The 12,299-nt window shown below is 30.1% G+C and overlaps 1 protein-coding gene across 2 annotated transcripts in view; it reads right to left on the bottom strand.

Moving 5' to 3' along the window:
• Actbeta (inhibin subunit beta) overlaps nucleotides 1-12,299 on the bottom strand; it is a 445,919-nt gene that overhangs the window by 180,509 nt on the left and 253,111 nt on the right. The gene's annotated exons all lie outside the window — the stretch shown is intronic.

Here is a 12,299-nt window from a genome sequence, read left to right as displayed (position 1 = left end):
AAAAAGTTTTTTTCAAAAACGAAATGCTTTAACTGCATTGTCGGAAAAGTTGTGAAATTCATTGCTGGTTTTTGTTATAATTAATGTTAAGTTATACATGTTATATTATTATATTGGAAATAAAGTTGACAAAAGAGTCGTAGAACTTCCCTGTCAGGCGGGTTTTTTCTGATGCACGGCTTACACGCACACAATCTAATTTAAAATATTTATAATTTTATTTAAATATAATCTTTTTCTGCAAACCTTTTTTGCAAACATTATTATTTTTTAGTTGTTAACAAATGCCTAAGAAAAATAAGACCTTAATTTGGTGAAATCTCGAGATACTGAGAGTGATCTTGCTCTACAGATTTACCTCCTTGACCTTTTAAATTGCAAATTTAATGGCATCAATGCCCCGTATACAGAAGTAATCTGATCAAGTTTAGTAAAAATCGATCCAGTAATTCTGGAGATGTAAGGAGTTCAAAACCGAACTCACACGAGCATACGAAGATTTGAAAAATTTCCATTCGTTTTTTTTTTGGGTTTCTTAGGTGTTGTAACGTCAAGATCCGGTGAAAACCATATATGCCCAAATGTGACAGTACTTCCCTTCAACAGTTATAGCTCTGCTGCAGTGCTAGTCGGGAAAGTAAAAAAAAAAAAAAAAAAAAAAAAACACTTGAAATTATAATGATTTAAAAAATATTTGTACTAATATTTAGAAATAAAAGCACGTAAAACGTCGTAAAGTATTGAACATATAATGAATTAATTTTAATTATCTGTACTTGTTAATACTTATTAATATAAAAATAAACTGTTATATTTTTAATTACTATGCACTAGAAGGAGTGGTTTTCATATGATGTGTACTTTAATGAAAGATACTGTGAATTTTAATGAATTAACTGTCATTATTTTCATTAGTAAAATAAATAAAAAAATATATTTTGTTATTTTCAATGTAGAGATCATAGTTCTGTATGTTACTAAATACATTATTTTTTTTATTTTTAAAACTTTTAATGCAATTAGTAGGTAAATATCACGAAATAAACCTAGTAGCTCATTCGAAATCAGCTTGGTAGAATAATTGATTGCATATTGTTAACAATACGTTACGTCATATTAATGATTAGTATATTGTCATGCAAATCATGGAGGGACATAATAATCGACATGAAGATGTAGTAGTCCTTTGTAATTTGGGTTGAGGGAGGCCATTTTAATGTATGAGTTCTTAATTTTTTCTGGTAATATTTCAATATGTTATTCATGTAACTACCGTTTAGTGATTCGTAACATTGTTTAAATTATGGACTAATGAGTTATAAATTTAAATTATCACACTGAATTGACATTTTGATTGATAATGATGATGATGATGATGATGGGGTGAAACTTTAAACCTTTTTAAAATTTGTTTTAGGCTTTTGGAAAAATTTTAATCTATTTGTTTTTAGTCGCTGTTTTGTTTAATAGTTTGAGTCTTTTAAATCCACTAGACACGTTTACTTATAAAAAAAAAAAGAAAATTTAAACTCAACGCAAAGTGCGTCAGAAGGTCGGATATCCGGTTTTAGTTAACGTTGAAAACGTATTCAAAAACTCTCTATTATTTTTCTTCTAACTCCGGTTTCTGCGAAGCGATTCACTTGAAAATCAATAGGGTTCTATTTCTACTTGGTTTACGTCATCCTACAAAGTTTCATCAAAATCGGTTTAAAATTACGCCTAGTCGAACGAAAAAAATCTGAAAATGTACCCAAAAACCCTGTTTTTTTTTGGCTCTAACTCCGTTTACTGTGAACCCATTTGCTTGAAAATCAATAGTTCTGTATTCCCATTAGATTTACATCACTCCACCAAGTTTCGTCAAATCGGTTAAGATTTGTGTCTGGTAGAGTGAACGAAAAAATCTTATACATATATATGTATATAAACATTGCAGCTTCGTGTTCAAGAGACTCCAAAACGTAAAGGAAAGGTAGTCTCCCTTCCCTCAATACTACCTTATAAAATCGACCGGATGCACTAGTGATTTCTACAAATTTTTTGAAAATCAATTTAAAAGAAATATATTTGTAGTGGCATATATATAATTAAACTTTTAATTTAGTATATATTATAATTTATTTAGATATTATTTACGATAGTATAAATAAAAGTTTTTTTATACTTTATCAGTGCTATATAGGCTTTATGTGGAACAGTTAATAAGGAACAAACCTGTCTTATTTTTTAAAATAATTTATTCTGAAAAATAAAAGGAAAGGTAGAACTAAAAATGTACCCAAAAACCCAGTTTTTGGCTCTAACTCCGGTTCCTTGAAAATCAGTAAGTCTCTTTCCCTACAGGTTTACATCACCCCACCAAATTCGTGAAAATCAAGATTTATGCCCGCTAGAGCGAATGAGAAAATCTTATACATACATACATACGTATTAAACTTTATTGGGCGCAGTAGCGATTTACAAATCCGCTAAAAGACGTATACATAGGAAAAAGTCTTTTTTTTTCATTTTTCTCGTATATATAAAGTATTTATAAAAACGAAATAATATAATTGTGTAACATGTGTAGATGTAGTGAATATATATGTTTTTACACAAAATAATCTTTTCTTGATTTTTAATTTTGTTTTATTATGATTATTCTTGATCGATTGATTTTATAACCATCTAATTATTATTCATATATTGTTTGTAGCCTCCTTTTACTCTGTTATTGCAAACCGCATGAATAAAATTTAAACCGTTCTAGTGACTTCTTAGTTACAATTTTTTTCAGTAGTTAAAAATTTGTTTTCAATAAAATAAACTGAAAATAGAGTTCCATAACTTGTGAAGAGAAGTAAATTTGTCAATAAGAGATGCTAATCTTAAAAGTTGTTAGCAATTAATAATTAACGTGCGTTGTGTGTGTGTGTGCGTTGTGTGTGTGTGTGTGTGTGTTTGTGTGTGTGTGTGTGTGTGTGTGTGTGTGTGTGTGTGTGTGTGTGTGTCTGTATATATATAGAAAGTGAGAAAGTTATAGAGAGGCAAGAAAGAGAAAGTGAGAAAGAATTTCTGTAAAAAAATAGTATTCATTTGCTGTATTACTCATCCAAACTACATGGATTTTTCTATTTCTTAAGGCTGTTTAGTTTCATCAAGTCTTTGAAATAGATATTAATGATATCGTCTTATAACTTTTAGATTATTTAAACTAGCCCACCAGGCTGGTCTAGTAGGTGGACTCGACATCGGAAACAGCTGATTTCGAACTCGAGAGTTTTAAGATTCAAATCCTAGTAAAGGCAGTTACTAACGGATTTGAATACTGAATCGTGGACCCAGTGTTATTTGGTGGTTGGATTTCAATTAATCACATTTCTCAGGAACGGTCGACCTGAGACTGTTCAAGTCTACACTTCATTTACATTCATACAAATCATCCTTATTCATCTTCTGAAGTAATACCTTAAGGTGGTTCCGGAGGCTAATCAGAAAAAAGAAAGATTATTTAAACCTCAAACCCAAATGGATATACATATTTGGGAAATTTTTATTTACCATCAGAATTGGAAGTGAATTTTTCTCTTAATAATCATCTTTGCGAATTCTGGTAAGCTTTTGGTAAGAACTCTAGTTTCGAGAAGCTCTTTTTTGTACCGTGCGAATATTAACACAATTTTTTTTTCTCTTTGAGTTCGCCATATATCTTGGATTCATTAAAGCTACATTTTAATATTGCTTTTAATATCATATTTTAGTTCAAAAACCAAAAATTATTATGGTTTTACTGCAATATTTTTCGTTAAAAATATATATTTTATTTATGGGACTTACTGTTAATTCTTTATGGTGACTAAAGTATCTTACCTTGTTTAATTTTACAAAATCACGATTAGAATTAAACCTCTGATAGTCAAAAAATGTGGAAGCAGTTATAAAATTGTTCTATATGGCGTAAAATTCTTCAAATTTTAAATTAAGCAGTTAAAATCTTATTTAATAAAACAACCGCTATTGGGTAATGTAATATATGCTTTAAAAAATCACATGCAATAGAATAATCCTTGAATGGGTATCCTTGAAGATAGTAGTGAATGATAGTAAATTGCAGTAAATAATAAAGCATTCTTTAACATTATTAAAAATTAAAGATATTAGACGTATAATTATGACGTCATTATTATGAATACTGTATTATGTGGACTCATAAATTATTATTCTTGTTCTCTTTTCGTGAATAAATAACGAATAAAGTTTTAAATTTACTACTACATGGTAGATATTTCATTAGTTTTTTTGATTTTAAGTGCTACCTATTTTCATAAATATAGATAAACTTTGTTACAATTAAAAATATTATTAAAAAAACATTTGTGTAACAATTATCAACTAAGATATAAAGTAAAGTATAAATATTTACACACAACACGCTAATTTACTTATGGTTATACTTTTATCTAAATAACGAAAATTCTGCAGGCATTAATAAAAAAAATTTCGGAAGAAAAAACTGAAATTTAAAATTTTAATAAATTTCATAGGAAACATTTTTTATTTTATTTTATCGATACGCAGTCTTCTTATGTAAACGTTTATTATGGTTTACGTCCATAAGATAGATATAAGTTAATATAAAATTTAGTAAATATTTTTCATTATTTTAACCATGATTTTTCTCCTGATGGTTAATAAAAAAAAAAAAAAAAATATGATTAGATTAAAATTTTGTACCTAATCTAAATACTTTTTTCTCTTCAGTCATTTGACTGGTTTGATACAACTCTTCAAGCTTCCCTATCTAGTGCTAGTCGTTTCATTTCGGTATACCCCGTACATCCTACATTCCTAACAATTTGTTTTTCATATTCCAAACGTTGCCTGCCTGCACAATTTTTTCCATATACATGTCCTACAATATCAAACCGACTATTCCAGGATTCCGTAAGATGTAGCCTATAAGTCTTGTCTCTTCTTTTAACTTTACTTTTCCATCAATTTCTTTTTCATCAATTTCCAGCAAAACATCTTCATTTATCTACCCATCTGATTTTTAAAATTCTCTTATAGTACCACATTTCAAAAGCTTCTAATCTTTTCTTATCAGGTACTCCGATCGTCCACGTTTCATTTCTACATAGCTACTCTCCAAACATATACTTTTAAAAATGTTTTTCTGACGTTTAAATTAATTTTTGATATAAGCAAATTATATTTCTGATTGAAAGCTCGTTTCGCCTGTGCTATTCGGTATTTTATATCGCTCCTGCTTCGTCCATATTTAGTAAATATACTTCCCAAATAAAAATAAATCTTCTACCTCCGTCCTATTTTTATATTCATTGTTCCATCTACATTATTTGTTCTACTACACTGTATTATTTTCGGTTTGTTCTTGTTTTCATGCAGTAATTCTTTCGTAGGATTTCGTCCGTGGCATTTATTTTTTCTTCTAATTCTTTTTTACTCTCGGTTAGAATTACTATATCAACAGCAAATCGTAGCATCTTTATCTTTTCACCTGGTACGTGTCACCCTCTGAATCTTTATCTTTTTACTCCGGATCTAAACTGATCTTTAACCTGATTCTATGTAAAGATTAAAAAGCAACGAATATAGAGAGAATACTTATCAGACACCTTTTTTTTATTACTGCTTCTTTCTTATGCTCTTCGATTATTACTGTTGCGGTTTGGTTTCTGTAAACGTTAGCAACTGTTATGCTTGAACCTTAAACTTTTTAAAATGCTGAACATTTTATTCCAGTCCACGTTATCAAATTCTTTTCCTGAGTCTATAATTGCCATTTATGTTGGTTTGTTTTTCTTTCTACTTCCTTCTACTATTTATGTGAGCTTCCCTAGTTCCTAAACTTTTCCTGAAACTAAATTGGCCTTCTCCTAACACTTCTTTCACTCTCCTCTCAATTCTTAAATACTTAGTGCTTGTTGATTTATTTGATTTTTGAGGAAAATACAATTCATATGAAAGTAGTTCGTTAATAAAGAAATACTTTTAATCTTAATTAAATACCAATATTCAACTTATACATTTTTATTAGGACTCAATTAATGGCACTTTATTAAGGATTAGAGTAGTAATGGTGATAAATGAAAGCTGAATCTATTATAAATTGGAAGAAAACTAAATAGGGGAATTATTTAAATCGATAAATTTCTAAATCTCAGGAGAGTAAAAAAGCATATGCAGAATTAAGAGGTATGCAAAATTAAGAAGACAAATCTGGACTTATGAAATGCACAGTATTTGGAAAGTGATTAATTTCCCAGAGTACTTAATGGTGAGTATTTAATATATTTGTCTTCAATATTAAAGGCCCAAACTGTTTGAATTAATTGAAATTCATAATCAATTTATTTTAAATTCGAGAAATTTTTATCAACTAAGTATTCACCCTAAGTGTCAATTTTGATCCCAACCAGCTCATAAAATGAAAATTATTATTGAACATAAAAGTAACATATTTCGTGCATTAGTTTATAATGGACTGGAGTAGTTCAGCTAAAGTTAAGAAAACTGGTTTTCAAAAAAAATAAACGAAGAAAGATTGCGTTTTGCTTTCCAGATTCTTTCTAATCAAATTTTGGAAAATATTGAAAAAAGTTTTAAGACTTGCTGAGTCTGACACATGTTCTGTAGTCCTTGTATCAAAGATTACTAGTTATCCACTCAAAATAGGCAAATAAGTGAGAATACAATCCGGAGAAGTATAATTATTCTTTAAACTTATTCTAATAGTAGAGAAGTATTATCGAATAATCATAAACTACCGACAATAATACATTTGAAGTCATTGTTCTATATATTTATTAACGTTTATTATATCTTACGCAGTGCGATCGTTTTATCGTGCACATCTTGATGCTATACACCATAATTCCACTATGGACAACAATACAGAGATATTCACATTTGATTTGACTCATAGAATGAATTTATACAAAACTTGTAATGTGTTACAGCAAATGTTGGAAACGTCCACCATTTTCTTGAAGGCAGGTCCAAACTTTTCGCACCATACTTTTTGACACCCTTCGTAGGACATCAGGAATAATGGAATTCATCTCTGCAGTAATGGTTCGCTCCAGGTCTTATAGAGTAAGTGGGTTTGTTTGATATACACGTCCTTTCAAAAAAACCTAGACAAAGAAATTTAGTGACAATAAGTCAGGGGAACGAGGGGGGTCACAGACCGTTTGAGATCACCAAAAATTCTTTCTAAAAATTTTATCGTGTTTTTGGACGTATGGTACGTTGCCCCGCCCTGTTGCCGATAACAGTAGCGTTCATCATGCAGGACGGAACGGAACGCAAAAGTGGTGGGAGTATCACAAATTCTCCCTTCGAATCGCAGAGCCTGGAAGGTGTCCCTTGCTGCTGTATGATTCTGTATTCGGGCGAGTTTCAAGGGTAGTGTCGGTTATAAGTTTTAAGTTTTGTTATATTTTATGGACGGATTTGTGATTAGCGTTACATATCCGTTTTGGACCAGCGTTCTCAAACCCATTACTGGGTCCGACCGTGGAAGACTAGGCTTTTTAAAACCTGTGCTCCCGACGTAATTTCCCTTCAGACCGTCCGCTGAAGTCCTTTCGGTGCTAGCGCTTTATAGGCTAGCAGGAATACGCCACATCGGGGCCCTAGTTGTTTGGAGGGAGCAATGCGCCCCCTTCTACGGAGGGAGTCGCAATTGCTGATTTATCATGCAGGAGAAGAACTACGAATTGCATAATTATATCCTGGTATGCCGGACTACCAAGGGTTTTGTAAAAACAAGTCGGACACACTATTCGTCGTAGAGAAATGGCAAACCAAACCCTTACTTTATGTTAGTGCAGTGGCGATTCATGTAAGATGTGTGGATTTTGTGTTGACCAATATCTGTTGTTATGAATACTGATGTAACCGCTAAGGTTAAGATAAGCCTCATCACTAAACAACACATTATCCAGTTTGCCCATCCCATTACTTTCAAACTAAAAGATAAACCACTGCCAGTACCTAATTCTTTTAACAGTGTCTAGGGGTTTCACTTCCTGTACACAATGTATTCGTTATGCATGTAAACCTAATTTCTTTGTGCCCTATTGTGCATTCCCCGTATTTTATTCCTGTCTACGATGATATATTACTTAAACCTTTCCTGGAGACTGTTCAATTAATGCCCGTAATGTGCGATAAAATGATGCACAGTCTGTATAACAAATATAATTAATAAATTTTATTTTACATGTACAAAAGTACCATCGAGTATTATTATTTTTTCTTCTACTTTAATTTTATATCTTATTTCTGAAGTTGAAGTTACTAGTAGTTTTTAAACAGATAAATGAACAGTTTTAATGAATTGTAGAATAGAAGTTATAATTTATAATACTATACTGTATTCAGTTAACTTGTAGAGTGAAGAATAAGCAAACATTTAGTTGTATTAGTGATTTCGTCATGTTTCTACCGAGTTATGTTCCTTGTATCAGTACCGATTCACAAAGCGGCCTTTCTATATACAACACAATAATCATTACTCATTTTACAGGATTTACAGGAGATCCTTGCGAACCGGCTTCCTGAACACTCGTACGCGCAGTTTGTTTAATTCAACTCTATAAAGTAAATGAATCTGCTATAATTCGCTGCTTTAAATTATAAAACCAAAAAATATATATGATAAAAAAACCAGATATGCCTAGTTCTTTTCCATTCTTTCTTAGTAGTTATATTTAATTTTTCTGATTACAATGAAAATGATTTGTAAAAATTAAAAAAATTAAGAAATGGAATGTAATATATTGGTTATTTCTTTTGAATTTTTTAAATCCAAATTTAGAAAAAAATTAAGTTTTAAAATTATAAAATAAATTTTCTAAAAAGTAGTTCAAAGTGAAATATGTACTTTTTTCATATGTATGTAATATTGAAGCGTGTAATTATATTTTTTTTATAAATTAAATTATTTACAAATCAAAAGAGTAAAAAGAAATAAAATTTAATGATTAAAATATAAGACACATGAGCATTAAGGTATGAGAATCGAAGAAATTACTGTTTTGTTTTATAATAGACCATAAATCAAGAGAGGACATCGGTTCATTATCTCGAGCACGCAACCCATATAGGTAAGATTTTTTTTGGTCATACTTTTCTAATTCAAAATAAAGAATATGATTTTATTTTCATAAAATAAAAATAAATATGATTTATATAATGGTTTATATTTATTATGATTTATCACTGTTTTTTTGTTTCTTTTAAATAAATGTGTTTTTAATATTGAATAATTCTTCATCCTTCATTTATTATTTATCGCACGAACCGGACAACGTATAGAAATAAACTATTTCTAATATGTATACACTTAAAAAACTATTACAAGTTATTGCCGTAACAATTACTACGAGAAGATGCCATTAATATTAAAAACCGATACGTCATAACTTACAGTGTTAAATTTTTTATATTTGTGTTATTTAAAACAATATATTAATCAATACATGGTTAAATTTGAAAGCAGAAATAAATGGTTACATCATTAATAATTCCATAAAAAATGTAACAAATTTCTAAAGCGAAACATGCTCACGCAGTGTTGGGCGGTCTTTATCGACTGTTAATACACCGGCAGGGGTTAGGCTGGTGTGTAGCGTGCAATATGAATAACAGGGTACGGTTTCTTCTATGCATTCAACGAGTTGCAACTTGCAATTCATTGTAATATCGCGTGCGTGTTGAAATAAAATCCGATATGATAGTACGTTATATTTTCATTTAATGATTTTTCCTTAAAAAATAAGAAAGCAACTATTTTCATAATTTTAGCATTCCATTTATAATTGGATTATAAAATGAAACTATGAAATCATTAAACGTTCACTTGTAAGTTTATTAAAATCTTTAGAAACAAATTTAAAGACTTAATTAAAAGGAAATAGTAAGTTGTTTCCTGTTAGTATGTCTCGCTGTACACTTAAAAAAACTCATATAAACGTTTATAAAAATATTTAACTAACCTCTTTGATTTCAATAAATTTCAGGAAAAAAATTTATAGAAGAAATATACTATCTATTTCTAATGGTAAATAAAAAATAAATAAATATATATCTATATATAAAGTGTATATTTTTATTTAATATCCTACATATTAAATCTTAATCTACGTTTGATTCTACCAAAATAATTTTCACAATTTATAAACAATAATTAATATTTTTTAAACTTTATATTGATGTGATAAAACCAAACAATAAAAAATCTGCTACAGATGTGTTGTAAAAGTGGATACTGTTTCATTTTATGTCCCTACTTTTTTCGTATTTTTCACATAAAAATTACTTAATACAGCATGTTTTATAATAATTGACGAAAAGGGTTAATCTCTTTCACGTTTTTTTCTGTTTAGCCTGAGATGTTCGACCACCAAGTTAACTAATAAAAATCATCTTCATAATAAGTTTGAAATAATATTTAGAAAGATGATTGTTCTAGACTTTCCTTACATTTAAATTAAACTCTAGTAACTGAACATAAAATTATTTTTGAGAAGGAAGACCTTCTCACTATTTAACAATCTTGAGCGCGAAGTCATCTTAAATAAATATAGACAGGACGTTGAAAAAATTAATCTATCGAACTTGCATTCATAACAAAACAAAATTTTATGTACCGTTATTAATTTGTTGTATTATCTCGATATACGGTAAGTACACAATATTTAGAAATGCGTGCTGTATTTAAAAAATAATTCATCAACCTTCAACTGGATAAAGTTCATTACCAAGAGTGAAAGTCACTTGCTTTAAATTTATTTTAATATTTTATCTTTACGAAAAGTAATGAAGCTGAAACTGTTACTGAAAGTATTTCTTTAAAGAAAGGATAATTAAATGTAAAAAGTATATTATTTTTAATTAAAAATAAAATAAATCAAATTGGCTGTATAAAAAATCAGAAATTTTTCATTATACAAATTTAATAGTTTACAAATTTATTAATTATTTGAAATCAAAAATTACTCGCAATTTTTAATGTTCGAAAACAGCATAATAAGTTTGATATTCAATTATTTCATAATTTCGTTATTTATCTAGGAATGATTTTACAGCTCATCTTTAGAATCATGAGCTGACAAATTTTCCCTACAATATTATCATTATTTTGACTTGACACGTCTTTAAAATCACACCAAAACATACGAGTACCAGAAGAGAAATTTGTAGCGTAACGAAAAGTTTTATATCATCCTGCCTTAATAACTCCCTATTAGTCTCAGAGACGTGAATGGTCTCTCATGGTGTTATGATGGTCTCATTTTATAACGTACGTGGTGAGCTCACCGATACGACTTTGATTTGCGTTACTGATGAGCGCGTTGGCAGGGAGGGACACAACGCAGATCAGTCAAAACTGGCGCTCTCGCTCATTTCCATTCAGTATAGTTCACAACTTAGACATGGAAGCGCGATGATTCGTGTGTTTGTGTTTAGAGTTTGTTGAGATAAATCGATTTAAATAATAATAAGTAACCTACCGGGTTGGTCCAGTATTGAACGCGTCTTCCCAAAACAGCTGATTTGGAAGTCGATAGTTCCAGCGTTCAAGTCCTAGTAAAGCCAGTTATTTTTACACGGATTTGAATACTAGATCGTGGATACCGGTCTTCTTTGGTGGTTGGGTTTCAATTAACCACACATCTCAGGAATGGTCGAACTGAGGCTGTACAAGACTACACTCATACATATTATCCTCATTCACCCTCTGAAGTATTATCTGAAAGATAATTACCGGAGGCTAAACAGGAAAAAGAAAGAAGTAATAATAAGTGTATTTTGTGTAAACAATTAAAGTAAATATGTAAAAAAGTTTAAAAATTCAATATATGAGCCACAGTCCGCGCAGAAGCCAGCCGGAAATATAAATTACGCAAACTGTTGGAAAGGGGAGGTTATGGGCCACGCACAGGACCCCAATGTTCGGTGCCGTGTGAGCGTGACTCTTTTGGGGGCGTCGCAAAGCTGGCACTGCTCTCTCACTGAACGACGCCGACGGCATGAGTACCTCTACCGCTGCTTATTATGCCTTATGTCTCTTACTTCTCGTATCACAAACCGATATTGAACAAAATTGTCGGCAAATATTAGTCAAAATAAACATAAAGTACCATTTGGTGTCTGTTTTATGTTAAAATTAAATTTAATTCGCAATGTCTCGGTTTTATTTCAGTCCAACACACTAAAAGTTACTCGCTGACATACAGACCGACCAATTTATTTGTAGATTTCACCAATGAAGGAACTAAGAT

The sequence above is a fragment of the Lycorma delicatula genome, chromosome 1, assembly GCF_047948215.1.
Source record: "Lycorma delicatula isolate Av1 chromosome 1, ASM4794821v1, whole genome shotgun sequence".
In the NCBI taxonomy this organism is placed as follows: domain Eukaryota; kingdom Metazoa; phylum Arthropoda; class Insecta; order Hemiptera; family Fulgoridae; genus Lycorma; species Lycorma delicatula.
The sequence above is the reverse complement of the archived record's forward strand: the minus strand, read 5'-3'. Positions and strand labels throughout refer to the sequence as shown.